Source organism: Chrysochloris asiatica, unplaced genomic scaffold (genome assembly GCF_000296735.1).
Source record: "Chrysochloris asiatica unplaced genomic scaffold, ChrAsi1.0 scaffold00088, whole genome shotgun sequence".
Lineage (NCBI taxonomy): Eukaryota > Metazoa > Chordata > Mammalia > Afrosoricida > Chrysochloridae > Chrysochloris > Chrysochloris asiatica.
Window position 1 is genome coordinate 354,516 of NW_006408606.1, and position 15,294 is coordinate 369,809.

A 15,294-nucleotide genomic window follows, 5' to 3' on the forward strand; every position below is an offset into this window, starting at 1 on the left:
ATAAATATGGTGAAAGAATACAACCCTGTCACACACCTTTCTTAATTTTAAACCATTCAGTGTTCCTATGTTCTGTTTGAACAATTGCCTCTTCGTCCATGTACAGATTCCTCATGGGCATAATTAAGTGTTCCAGAATATTCATACTTTGCAATGTTGTCCATAGCTTGTCATGATCGACACAATTGAAAGCCTTTGCATAGTCAATAAAGCACAGCTAAACATCTTTCTGACTGTCTCTGTTTCAGCCAAGATCCATCGTACTTCAGTAATGATATCCCTCATTCCATGTCCTCTTCTGAATTCGGTTTGAAACTTTGGAAGTTCTCTGTCAAATGCTTGTAGGTGTTTCTGTATTACCCTTAGTAAAGCTTTACTTGCATGGGATATGAAAGATATTGTCCAATGATTTCCTCATTCCATTGAGTCATCTCACTTAGGAATGGGCACAAATATGGATCTCTTCCAATCAGTTGGCCAGATAGTTGTCTTCCAGATTTCTTGGTATAGATGCATGAGTGCCTCGAGTGCCGCTTCACTTCCTTGAAAGATTTCAATTTTTATTCCATCAGTTCCCAGTTCCTTGTTCTTTGCCAATTCCTTCAATGCACTTTAGACTTCTTAATTTATTATCATTGGTTATTGAACATATGCTACCTCTTGAAATGTTTGAACATCAACCATTTTCATTTGGTATAGTGGTGCAGCGTATTCCTTCCATCTTCTTTTGATGCTTTCTGCATCATTCAATAGTTTGCCCAGAGACTCCTTCAATAAAGAAAGTAGAGCCTTGAATTTTATTTCAGTTTCCTCAGCTTGAGAAATGCTGAGCGTGTTCTTCTCTTTTGGTTTTCTTATTCCATATATTTGTACATTTTGTTGTAGTATTTGACTTTGTGTTCTCAAGTTGTCCTTTGAAATTTTCTGTTCAGCTCGTGAGCCTCCTCATTTCTTCCATTTGATTTAGCATTCTGTGATGGAGAAGAAGTTTCAGTGTATCTTCTGGCATCCATTTTGGTCTTTCCCTTCTTTCTTGTGTTCTTAATTAATCTTTTGCTTTCTTCTTGTATGATGTTCTTGATGTCACCCCAAAACTCTTCTGGTTTTCTGTCTTTACTGTTTAATGTAGCAATTCTTTTCTTCAGATGATCTCTAAATTCAGGTGGGATATATTCAAGGTCATATTTTGGCTCTCATGGGCTTGTTTTCATTGTCTTTAACTTCAGTCTGAATTTGCATATGAGCAATTGATGGTCTGTTCCACAATCTGCCTATGACCTTATTTTGGCTGATGATATGGAGCTTTTCCACTGTAACTTTCCATTGATGTAGTCAATTTGATTTCTGTGCATTCTATCTGGTGAGGTCCATGTGTATAATCATCTCTTATGCTGTCTAAAGAAGGTATTTGAAATTAACAAATTATTGGTTTTGCAGAATTCTATCATACGATCTCCCACAACATTTCCATCACTAAGGCCATATTTTCCAACTACTGATCCTTCCTCTTTGTTTACAACCCTTGCATTCCATTTACCAGTTTTGATCAATACATCTTTATTGCATGTGTAATCAATTTCAGATTGAAGAAATTGGTAGAATTCTTCTATTTCTTCCTCACTGGCTTTAGTGGTTGGTGCATAAATTTGAGTCATAATGGTATTAACTGGGCTTCCCTGTAAGCATATTAATATTATCCTATCACAGACAACATTGTACCTCATGACTAATCTTGATATATTCTTTTTGACGATGAATGCAAAACTGTTCCTCTTCAATTTGTCATTTCCGACATAGTAAACCATATGGTTGTCAAATTCAAAATGGCCAATACCAGTCCATTTCCGCTCACTAATGCCTAAGATAATGATGTTTATGCATTCCATTTCATTTTTGACAATTTCCAATTACCCTTGATTCATACTTTTTCCCACCACTCATCTATCAGTTTGTCATACTGTGGTAGCTTGTGAGTTGCTGTAATTCTGGAAGCTATGCCACAAGTATTTTAAATACCAGGAGGGTCACCCATGGTGCACAGGTTTCAGATGAGCTTCCAGATGAAGACTGACTAGGAAGAAGGAGTGACGAACTACTTTTTAGTCACTGGAAACCTTATGAATAGCAGAGAAACACTGTCAGATATAGTGCCGGAAAATATGAGTGGTGGAATGTTCTTGAAGTCACCCCACAATTTCTGTTTTTTCAGCTATGAGTGTCCATTGCATCTAATCTATTCTTGAGATTGCATCTACATTCCAGTGGGAAATATTTCAGGTCATATTTTGTTTTTTGTGGAGTTGTTTTAATTTTCAACAGCTTCAGCATGAACAATGAATGGAACTGATGATAAGTTCAACAGTTGACCCCTGGCTTTGTTTTGGCTGATGGTATTGAGTTTCTCCGTTTTCTCTTTCCACAGATATAGTCAATTTGATTCCTGTACACTCCATTTGGTGAGGTCCACCTTTTAAGTTGTTTAAGAAAGGTAGTTGCAAAATTTTGTCATGTGAACTCCAGCATTATTTCTATTACCAAATCCTTATTTTCCAACTACTGATGCTTCCTCTTGGTTTCCAATGTTCACAGTCCCATCACCCGTAATTATAAATGCATCTTGATTGCATGTATGATCAATTTGAGACTGAAGAAGTTGGTAGATTTCTTCAACTTCATTATCACTGACTTTCGTGGTTGATGTGTAAATTTGAATAATAGTGCTATCAACTTATCTTCCTTTTAGAAGTATTTGCCTATTAGCCTATCACAGACAACTTCATGCTGTAAGATAGATCTTCAAATGCTCTCTTTGATGATCAATGTAATGCCATTCCCCTTCAATTTGCCATTCCAGGCATAGTAAACTATATGGCTGTTCAATTAAGAATGGGCCAATACTTGTGTATTTTATCTCACTTATGCCAAGGATATAGATCTTCATGGTTGCATTTAATTTTTGGTGACTTTAAATTTTCTAAGATTCATACTTTGTACATTTCATGTTTTGATTATTAATGGATATTTGCAGTTGTTTCTTCTCATTTTGAGTTGTGCCACATCAGAACATGAAGGGCTTCAGTGCTTTTCTCTGTTCATGTAATTAAGACCAACTTTACTTTGAGAAGGCTTATTTTTGCTAATCTTATTTTTAGCACTTTCCCAACCTGAGGGCCTTATCTTCTGGTACTATATCTGCTGCTATTTATATAGTTTTTTGTTGCCAGCCATTCAGAAGGGGTCTACCTTTTTTTCTTTCTTGTCTGTCTTAGTTTGGAAGCTCTGCAGAAACCTGTCATCCATGGATGACACTGCGGTACTTAAAATACAGGTGACATATAGCATTCAATATCACAGTGATACCATGCCACCACAGTATGACAAACTAACTGACAGCAGTGAATATATACACTTAGTCAATGCAATACATATATATGTGTGTGTGTGTATTTACCACTGTAAGTGATATATATCTATATCCCTGGTATATGTATGTATCTCTATCTATCTATCTATCTATCTATCTATCTATCTATCTATCTATCTATCTATTTGTTTTCCTGATCACACTGGACAGCTAATCACAAGGTCAGTAGTTCAAATTTACCACTGGAGTGCTGACCATAAGCTCAGCAGTTCTTGGAAGAAAGAAGAACTGTTTGCTCTCATAATGATTTTCAGTCTCAGAAATCCAATATATGGTCAGAATTTGTTGGAATTCACTTTCTGGCAGTAAGTTACGATGAAGAAAGTACCACACAGTTGTAGTGGTGGACAGTTTCCAAGTCTATGAGTCAGATGGCAGGCTGAAGATTTTCCTGACTCACATAGCTACAGAGTTTGAACTTAAGATTCATAGGTCAGATTTAGGCTTCTGGCTGAAGAGATGAGAAAAACCAAGGTCAGCTGGTAAGATGGCAAGTTATAAATGACTCATAGGATCAGCAGGCAGATGGTTCAGATGAGGAGCCAGATGCAGGATCTAGACCTAACAAAAGGCTTTCCAAAATACATATATTGAAAACAGTCCACACCCCATGGGAAACATCCTATAAATTGATTGGCTGCTTATAGCATAGCTTGTCATGGAGATTACCAAATCTTAACTGCCAAACCATGGAGAGTCCTAGCCCACCAAAGTAGATATAAAGGTTTAGCTATCACAAAATCTATTTTTATGAAAACAATGATGATACAGTTAGGTGTTGGTGATTCAGTTCTGACTCATATCAACACTGTGTACAATGGAATGAACCATTGCCCTGTCCTGTGTCATCTTCACAATTGCTACTAGGTTTGAGCCCATTTTCTTACCAATTATGTGAATCCATCTTGACAACGGCCTTCCTCTTTTTTGCTGACTGTCTGTCTACCAAGCATGATGTTCTTCTCCAGGTACTAATTCCTTCTAATAACATATCCAATGTAAGTAAGATGAAATATTTGCTTCTATGTTATTGTTGTTGTTTGGTACCATTAAGACAGTTCTAACAACTATCAACCATATGCACAACAGTTTTTGGAGCTGTGGTTTTCATTAATGCCTTCGGTGCAGCTTGAACTTCTTCCTTCACTACTACCAGCTCTTGATCATTTACTACCTCTTGAAATGGTTGAACATTGACCATTTTCTTTTGGTACTGTGTATTCTTTTCATGCTTACTGCATCACTGAATCCTGACTTGCTTTCATTGTCTTCAGCTTCAGTCTGAATTTGCATATGAGTAATTGATGGTCTGTTCCACAATTTGTCCCTGGCCTTGTTTTGCTTAATGATATGGAGCTTTTCCACCTCCTCTTTCCACATATGTAGTCAATTTGATTTCTGTGTATTCCATCTGCTGTCTAAAGAAGGTATTTGAAATGAACAAATCACTGATTTTGCTGAATTCTATCATAAGATCTCCACCTTTTTTGCTGTTTAAAAAGGTATTTGCAATGAATAAGTCACTAGTCTTGCAAAATTCTATCATGCAATCTTCAGCATCATTTATATCACCTAGGCCATATTTTCCAATTACTGATGCTTCCTTCCCCACTCCCCATATCTTCATATCCCAATACCTCTTTATTGGATGTTTGATCAATTCCAGACTGAATACATTGGTGGGATTCTTCATTTTCATTATCCCTAGCTTTAGTGGTTTGTGTATACATTTGAATAATAGTGGATTTAACTGGTCTTCATTATAAGTGTGTGGCTATTACCCTGTATTTCAATATAGATCTTGAAATGCTCTTTCTGACAATGAATATGACACCATCTCTCTTGAATTTGTGATTCCTAGTATAGTAAACCATATGATTGTTGGATTCATTGCATTTAAACTTACCAATACCTAGGATATCAATTCTTCTATGTTCTATTTCATTTTTGACAACTTCTAATTTTTCTAAGTTCATATTTCACACTTTTAATATTCTGATTAGTAATGGATATTTGCACTTGTTTCTCCTCATTTTGAGTTGTGCCCCATCAGCAAATGAAAACTACAAGAGCTTTATTCCATTCAAGTCATTATGGTCCACTGTACTTTGAGGAGGCAGTTGTTCCCCATTCATATTTTAAGTGCTTTCCAACCTGAGGGAATCATCTTCCAGCACTATATCTAACTAAATGTTCTGATGCTATTTATAAGATTTTCAGTGGCTACACATTCAGAAGTTTATCATAGCTTCTATGATGCTGTTGTTTTTAAGTTTAATCACATTGGTTCTTACTCAGTGACCTGTATAGAGTTTCCAAGGAGTTGCTCTTGGGTTTAATCACTAACCTTGCACTTAGAAGCCTAGTGCTCATCTTACAATGCCACTAGCTTCTATGACAGAGATATGGAAATATTCATTAAGGGAACCCCAAAGAAGATCAACTAACCTACCTGTGTCTGTCAATAAGTATTTTCTAGATCAGGTGAACACTAAAATACAAGTGAAAAAGTGACAAAAACGTTATTCAAATAAAGGAGGGAGGAAAAAAGAGAGTGACTTGATCTTCAGCTAGTGGGAACAACATGAACAAGATGAATATAAGAATAAAAACTAAGTGTAGGAAGATAATTACAAGTAATGTGATACTGCTAGAGTATAAATAATAAGGACATGGTCAGTCAGATACAAAGCTGTAGATATGATCAAGGATAGGACCAAGAAATTACAGAGTTCTGAAAATGAACTTTTTCATAATTATGAGTAGTCATTAAAATTAAGTTAGTAAGATTTGACATGGTATATATCTGGGTTACTGCTTTCCAAAACACCAGCTGCAATATTTACCAAGTTAAAACATTACTATTTGTATAAAAGATACATTTACCACAATACTGGTTTCCTCCTATGAAAAAAGTAAATGGTTTCTTTGATAAAATAATCAAATTTGAGTATATGCATTGACATTTTCTTGAGTTTAAATGTAAATATTTTTCTCACCATAAAAAAAAACAAAAACGCTGACACAAAAGTCTTCCATAAGGAACCAGACTGATAAATTTTTCACCCTCAGAGGTGGCTGATAGGTTCCATTTAAAGAGCTTTCTTTAGGTTAGCTGTTTAGTGTTTTAACCACATCAGGACTTTCCTTTGCTAATTATGAAACATGTAAAATTAAACATAAAAAATCTATGCACTGGGCATTAAATTCAGGGCAGATGCTTACCAAAGTTTAAGGACAAAGAAGATTTTGACTTGTTGTAATGGAAATCTCTTCCCAGCCTTGGTAAGTGAAATTACTTTTTATGAGTTGAAAGGAACCTAATACAATTGATTTCTATCCACATTATGGAATATGCTTTGCATAAAAGAATGCAGTAGCTTTTCTCCAATACAAACAGCATTTTTCTGTAGGAGAGATTTTTCTACTTAAATTTCCAGTTCAAAGCATACACAGCTATTTTTCTGTGATTCATATTTCCTTTGTTCCAATGAGATGAGAATAGTAGTATTATATTGTTGATCTATTCTAGATATTTTAAAATATAATACTAAGAATTTTTTATAATTGTTTCCTTAAGGTTTTTCAATCAGTATTATATTTTAAGAAACAAAAGTACATAGTTACACTTTATTTTCACATTAAGAGTGGTTTGTCTACAGAGTAATTATGGAAATTATAGTTATGAAGATGAGAGATGATGTGGCATAATAAATACTTATTATAATGTAAATATGAATTTTCTAAATATATGATGCTTTCATTTAATGCCAAAGACATATTTTTAGGTAGTACAAGAAAATGATATTATTAATCATTATAGAATATTATTATTAAATTATTTCCCATTTACCAATAAGAAACATAACTATTTTTCAATTATGTCATCAAAATTTTTGTTACGGTTGCAACCTTAAATGTTTTTGAAACATGCAAGTTAATACTTTAATTGCTAAAGATTTAATATGCTATAGGGAGCAAATGCATTGTGTTTAATATTTTACCTGCCTACATTTCCCCACTAATTTACCCATGGTTTGGAAAAGCAAATAATGAGCACTTACATGTTTATACACTGGAAATATAGAATGAACAAGATAGCAAAATTCACACTTCTTCTTGACGCTTACATTCTTAAGTTATATGGACATTAATATAACTAAATTACTTCAGGTAGATATGTTGTTTTTATTGCTGTTGTTGTTAGCTACTATTTAGAAATCCTCTCAGTTATGAGGACTTCTTGTACAAGTGAACAGCTGCAGGTCATCCGTCAGATAGGAATGTTGTTTTTAGGTGTCATGGAGTTGTTACCAACTCATAGTGACCATATGCACAACAGAAAGAAACACTGCCAGATCCTGGGCCAACCTCACAATCATTGCTATACCTGATCCCATCGCTGCCAACACTGTGCCAATATATCTCATTGAGGGTCTTCCTCTTTTTCTCTGACCCTCCACTAGTCAGTAAGTTTGCTGTATTGTAGTGGCCTGTGTCTTGCTGTTATTCTAAAATATATGCCACTGGCATTTTAAACACCATCAGGGTCACCAATGCAGGACAGATTTCAGATGAGTTTCCAGACTAAGATAGGCTAGGAATAAAGAGTGAAAACTATTTCCAAATATTTAGTGAATGAATGCAAATCTTGTAAGTAGCAATGGGATTTTGTCAGATAACAACAGAATATTGAATATTTAAACATGATGAAGAGCACCATAATATTGACAGATAATGAGTCTCTCAGGTTAGAAAGCACTTAAAATAGGACTAGGGGAAGACTGCCTACTCATAGTAGACTTGACCATAATAACTGAAATGGAACAGTATTGGGGACCTTCATTTGTTAATGGAGCACAACTCAAACTATGGCGAAACCATTGCAAATACAGATTAATAATCAGTACATTGTTGTTATTGTTGTTAGGTGACACTGAGTTGGTAACAACTCATAGCGACCTTATGCACAGCAAAACAAAGCACTGCCAATCCTGGGCCAACCTCACTATCGTTGGAACGCTTGAGCCCATTGATACTGCCACTTTGCAAATCCATTTTGCTGGGGGTCTTCCTCTTTTTCTCTGACCTCCACCTTACCAAACATGATATCCTTCTCCAGCGACTGGTCCCTCCTGACAATATGTCTGAAATATGAGAGACGAAGTTTGGCTAGTTTGGCCTCTAAGGAGCACTCTGGCAGCACTTCTTTCAACACAGATCTGTTGGTTCTTTTGTAAGCCTATGGCACTTTCAGTATTCTCCTCCAACACCATAACTCAGAAACATCAATTCTTCTACTATCTTCCTTATTCATTGTCCAGCTTTCGCATGCATGTGAGTTTATTGAAAATACCATGGCTTGGGTCAGGCGCACCTTAGTCTTCAAGCTGACATCTTTGCTCTTCAATACTTTAAAAAGGTCTTGTGCAGCAGATTTCCCTAATGCAATACGTTGTTTGATTTCTTGACTGCTGCTTCCATGAATGTTGATAGTTGATCCAAGAGGAATGAAGTCCTTGACAACTTCAATCTTTTCTCCATTGATAAGAATGTTGCTTATTGGTCCAGTGGTGAGGATTTTTGTTTTCTTGATATTGGGATGTAATTCACACCAGAGGCTGTGCTCTTTGATCTTCATCAGTAAATATTTTAAGTCCTCTTCACTTTCAGTGAGCAAAGTTGTATCATCTGCATATTGCAGGTTATTAATAAGTCTTCCTTCAATCCTGATGACACGTTTTTCTTCATGGAACCCAGCTTCTCAGATTATTTGCTCAGCATACAGGTTGAATAAGTATGGTGAACGAATACAACCTTGTCATACACTTTTCTTAATTTTAAAACATTCAGTGTTCCCATGTTCTGTTAGAACAACTGCCTCTTGGTCCATGTACAGATTCCTCATGAGCACAATTAAGTGTTCCAGAATACTCATACTTCACATAGCTTGTCATGATCCACACAATCGAAAGCCTTTGCATAGTCAATAAAGCACAGGTAAACCTCTTTCTGATAGTTTCTGCTTTCAGTCAAGATCCATCAGACATCAGCATTGATATCCCTTGCTCCATGTCCTCTTCTGAATCCAGCTTGAACCTCTGGAAGTTCTCTATCAATGTATGATTGTAACCATTTCTGTATTACCTGTAGCAAAAGTTTACTCACATGGAATATCAAAGAGATTGTTCCATGATTTCCGCCTTCTGTTGGGTCATCTCTCTTTGGAATGGGCACAAATATGGATCTCTTCCAATCAGTCGGCCAGGTAGTTGTCTTCCAAATTTCTTGACATGGATGAGTGAGTGTCTCCCTTGCCACCTCACTTTCTTGAAAGATTTCAATTTTCATTCCATCAATTCCTGGTGCCTTGTTCTTTGCTAATTCCGTCAATGCACCTTGGACTTCCTTCTTCAGTATCATTGGCTCTTGATCATATGCTACCTCTTGAAACAGTTGAAAATTAACCATTTTCTTTTGGTACAGTGACTTTAGGCTTTAGTAAATGGAAATGGACTAGTATTGGCATTTTAATCTCAAAATCACATGGAGTACTATGCAGGGAATAACAAATCAAAGAGTGGCATCATCTCTATCATCAAAAAGAACAATTCAAGGTCTACCTTGAAGTACAATGCTGTCTGTGATAGGATAATATCCATATGCCTACAAGGAAGACCAGTTAATTATTCAAACATATGCACCAAGCACTGAAGCCAGTGATGATGAAATTGAAGAATTCTACCTATGTGTTCAGTCTGAAATTGAAAAAAAACATGCAATCAAGATGTATTATTAACTATTGGTGATTGGAATGTAAAGATTTGAAACAAAGGAAGAATCAGTAATTGGAAAATACAACCTTGATGATAGAAATGATGCTGAATGTATTGCATAAAGGAATTTTTCTAGACGTCTTCATTGCAAATACCTTATTTAAAACAACATAAAGACAACTATACACATGGACCTCACCAGATGGAATAAACAGAAATCAAAATGACTACATTTGTGGAAAGAGATGGTGAAAAAGATTCTTATCATCAACCAAAATAAGGCCAAGGGCAGACTGTAGAACAGACTACTATCAATTAATCATATGCAAGTTCAGGCTGAGGTTAAAGAAAATTGTAACAAGTCCACAAGAACCAAAATATGACATTTAACATATCTTACACTACATTAGAGATCTTCTCAAGAACAGATTTGATGCATTAGACAATAATGACTGAAGACCAGAAGAGTTCTGGGATGACAACAAAAATATGCAAGAAGAAAGCAAAAGGTCATTAATAAGAGAAGAAAGAAGGAAAGTACCAAAATGGTCATCAGAAAAGACTCAGAACCATGATCTATAGTATAGAGATGCTAAAGCAAATGAAACAAATGAGAATATAAAAGAGTTGGATAGAAAAATTCAACAGGCTACTGAGAAGACAAAGTCAAATATTATAATGAAATGTGCCTATACCTGGAATTAAAAAACCAAAAAGGAAGAACACACTAAGCATTTCTCAAGCAAAGGAAACTGACAAAAAATGTCAATCCTCTGTTTGTAATATTGAAGTATTCTACGAGCAAAATACTAAATGCTGCAGAACACATCCAAAGAAGATGGTCAATGTTTAACAATTTCAGAGGTAGCATATGATCAAGTGAGAATGATAATGAAGGAAGAAATCCAAGGTGCACTGAAGGCACTGGCAAAAAACAAGTCTCAGGGGATTGATGGACTATACAAATTGATAACTTTCAACAATGTGATGGAGCACTGGAGACACCCACTCACCTATGCAAAGAAATTTGGAAGACAACTTCCTGGCCAACTGACTTGAAGAGATCCATATGTGTGCCCATTCCAAAAAGGAGATTATGCTTAAAATGCAGGTCTTGGGATAGTACCATTATTATCACATGTAAATAAAAATTTGCTAAGAATGATGTTAAAATGTCAGCAACAGTACACTGAAAGAGAATTTCCAGATATTTAAGCCAATTCACATGAGAAAATGGGAGGGGGTGTATCATTGCTGACATCAGATGGATCTTGGCTGAAAGCAGAGAATAACAGAAAAAGGTTTACCTATGCTTTATTGACTTAAAAAAAGCTTTTGACTGTGTGCCCCATGATAAAGTATGGACAACGTTGTGGAGAATTAGTATTCAGAATACTTCATGGTGTTCATGAGGAACCTGTACTTATGCCAAGAGACAGTTGTTCAAACAGAGCAATGGAACACCAAATGGTTCAAAATGACAAAATGTGTGTGCAAGGGTTGTATTCATTCACCATACTTTTTTCAACCTGTATATTGAGTAAATAATCTGAGAAACTGGATTATATGAAGAAGAATATAGCATCAGGGTTAAAAATAGACTCATTAACAACCTGTATATGCAGATGATACAATCAGTCTTGTTGGAAACATAGATAATTTGAAACATTTACTGATGAAGATCAAAGATCACAGTCCTCAGTATGTGTTACACCTCAATATAAATAAAACAAAAATCCTCACAACTGAACCAGTAAATAACATTAAGATAAATGGAGAAAATATTGAAGTTGTCAAAGACTTCATTTTGCTTTACCGATCAACACTCAAGGAAGCAGTAGTCAAGAAAGCAAATGGCATATTGCATTGGATAAATCTGCTGCACAAGAACTCTATGAATGTTCAAGGTCAAATCAGTCAGTCTGAGGACTAAAGTCTCATGAACCAAGCCAAGGTATTTTCAATAATATCATGTGCATGTAAAAATTAGACAGTGAATAAAGAAGAACATAGAAGAATTTATGCATTTGAGTTATGGTGTGGATGAGAATATTAAAAGTATGCCTGTCAAAAGAACAAACAAAAAAAAAGCCAGAAGTCTTCTTAGAAGCCAGGATGGTCAGACTACATCTTTCATATTTCCAACTTATTATCAGGAGAGATTAGTCCTTGCAGAAGGACATCATGCTTGGTAAAGTGGAGGGTCTAAGAAAAAGAGCAAGACCCCCCAAAAGATGGAATGGTGCTGTGGCGGCAGCAGTTGGCTCAAGCATAGCAATGATTGTGAGATTGGCACAGGAACAGGCAGTGTTTCATTCAGTTGTACATAAAGTCACTGTGAGTCATATTGCCTTGACAGCATTTATCAACAATAACAACAACTGGATACATTTAGAATTTTATTTTGTGTCTCACAAAGTAGAGCATGTTTCATGAACTCTGCTTCAAGTATTATTCTGTACATTGTATGAGAGATTCTTATCTCTCATAAAAGGACAAAGTGGATGGTAGACGAAACTTTGCAATTTGTTCTTGAGCATAGAGAAGTTAAACCAACTGGAGAAAATGAGGACGCTAGAGTTTAACAGAAAATATCCAAGATCAGCTCTGGGAAACAAGGCAAAATATTACATTGAAATACACAAAACCAAAAGAGAAGAACACACTCAGGATTTCTTAAGCTGAAAGAACTGAAGGAAATATTTAAGCCTTCAATTGCAATATTGAAGAATTCTATAGGCAAATGTTGAATGATCATCAAAAGAAGATGGAATGAATACAGAGATACCATAACACTTAGAATTGGTTTATGGTCAGCTGTTTCAGTAGTTAACATATACTCAAGAACCAATGGTATTAAATGACAAAATCCAAGCTGCATTGAAGTGATGACAAAAAAAATAAGGCTCTAAGCATTGTGAAGAGCACAGCCTTCGATATGGATTACATCTAAATGTCAAGAAAGCAAAAATCCTCACCACTGGATCAATAAACAACATTCTTATCAATGGAGAAAAGATAGAAGTTGTCAAGGACTTCATTCTTCTTGGATCAACTATCAACACTCGTGGAAGTAGCAGTCAAGAGATCAGACGACGTATTGCACTGGGCAAATCTGCTGCACAGGAACTTTTTAAAGTGTTGAAGAGTAGAGATGTCAGCTTGAGGACTAGGGTGCGCCTGACCCAGGCCATTGTGTTTTCAATAGCCTCATATGGATGCGAAAGCTGGACAGTGAATAAGGAGGATCGTAGAAGAATTGATGCCTTTGAGTTGTGGTGTTGGAGGAGAGTACTGAAAGTGCCATGGACTGCCAAAAGAACCAATAAATCTGTTTTGGAGGAAGTGCAGCCAGAGTGCTCCTTGGAGGCCAGGATGGCTAAACTTCGTCTCTCCTACTTTGGACATATTGTCCGGAGGAAACAATCGCTGGAGAAGGATGTCATGCTGGGTAGGGTGGAGGGTCAGAGAAAAAGAGGAAGACCCCCAACGAGATGGATCAGCCAGGTGGCATCATTGATGCACTCAAGTGTGGCAGCGGTAGTGAGGTTGGCCCAGAATCGGACATTGTTTCGTTCTGCTGTGCATGGGGTCGCTATGAGTCGGTTCCGACTTGATGGCACCTGACAACAACAAGCATTGATGGAATACAAATTGAAATCTTTCAACAAACTGCTTCAGCACTGGACACTCACATATGCAAAAAAATGTAAAAGAGAGCTACCTGGCCAACTGATTGGAAGAGATCTATGTTTGTACCCATTTCAAAGGAAGATGACCAGAGGGAATGTGGAAATCATCTAACAATGTCATATGCAAGTACATTTTGCTAAAGCTATATCAACAATTGTAGCAGGGAGTTGCTAGATATTCAAGCAGGATTCAGAAGAGGGTGTGGAATGAAAAATACCACTGCTGACATCAAATGAATCTTTGCTGAAAGCAGAGATTACCAGCAAGACATTTACTGATACTTTATTGTCTGTGTCAAAGTATTTGTGTGGATCATACCAAACTATGGAGAACACTACAGACAATGGAATTCCAGAACTCTTGATTGTGCTCATGAGAAACCTATAAGTAGGCCAAAACATAGTTGTTCATGCAGAACAAAGGTATACTGTATGTTTTAAAATCAGGAAAGATATGAACCAAGGTTGTGTCCTTTCACCATATTTATTCAATCTGTAGGACCCCTGATATAGTGGATTATAAATGGGCTGCTAACAGCAAAGTCAGAAGTTCAAAACTACTAGTTGCTCTGTGGGAGAAAGATGAAGCTTTCTGGTCCTATAAAGATTTGTTGTTGCAGAAATCCATTACAGGGCATTATGTGTCTGAATCAACTTGGTTGCACACAACCACCACACAACCACCATTCAATCTGTATGTTTAGTAAATAATCTAAGAAGTTGTATTATATGAGGAAAGACGTGGCATAAGGATTAGAGATACTCATCAACAACCTGCAATATGCAAATAAGACAATATTGCTTGCTAGGAGCAAAGAGGATTTAAAATACTTACTGATAAAAATAGAGACCACAACCTTCAGTATGGACCACACATCTATGTAAGGAAAATGAAAATCCTCACTACTAGACCTATAAATAATAATATGATAAATGGAGAAATTATTGAAATTGTCAAAGAATCAGTTTTCTTGTATCTGCGATCAACACTCATGGAAGCAGCAGTAAAGAAATGAAAAGATGCATTGCATAGGCAAATATGCACAAAAGTCCTTGTTAAACTGTTCAGCAGCAAAGATGTCAGTTTGATGACTAAGATGTAACACATCCAAGCTTTGGTATCTTCAATCACTTCATATACATTTGAAAATGGAAGACCAGAGAAGAATCCATGCTTCTTGGATCCTACTGGATGTCATAGATGCTGCAAATAGATAATAAAAAGAAAGAAAAGAAATGCAGCAAAGAAGAAACAAATAAAACTTGGCTCTTGCAGATGTTAAGTTCGTCTCATTATGTATATAATAACATGCCATCTCTCTACTGTCTGCCTATAATTGTATACTATATATATATAAATATATATATATATATATATAAATATAAATATAAATATATATAT

At 36.0% G+C, this 15,294-nt stretch overlaps 1 pseudogene; it reads right to left on the reverse strand.

The window, feature by feature from the left end:
- LOC102832900 overlaps positions 1 to 15,294 on the reverse strand; it is an 82,622-nt pseudogene that overhangs the window by 66,364 nt on the left and 964 nt on the right.